This window comes from Bison bison, unplaced genomic scaffold, assembly GCF_000754665.1.
Source record: "Bison bison bison isolate TAMUID 2011002044 unplaced genomic scaffold, Bison_UMD1.0 scf7180017864077, whole genome shotgun sequence".
In the NCBI taxonomy this organism is placed as follows: Eukaryota; Metazoa; Chordata; class Mammalia; order Artiodactyla; family Bovidae; genus Bison; species Bison bison.
In genome coordinates, this window is record NW_011494649.1 from 280,177 (window position 1) to 280,484 (window position 308).

Consider the following 308-nt stretch of genomic DNA (forward strand, 5'->3'; position numbering starts at 1 on the left):
ATCATTCAGGATTTGAAATAGCTCAACTGGAATTCCATCACCTCCACTAGCTTTGTTCGTAGTGATGCTTTCTAAGGCCCACTTGACTTCACATTCCAGGATGTCTGGCTCTAGGTCAGTGATCACACCATCGTGATTATCTGGGTCATGAAGATCTTTTTTGTACAGTTCTTCTGTGTATTCTTGCCATCTCTTCTTAATATCTTTGGCTTCTGTTAGGTCCATACCATTTCTGTCCCTTATCGAGCTCATCTTTGCATGAAATGTTCCTTTGGTATCCCTGATTTTCTTGAAGAGATCCCTAGTCT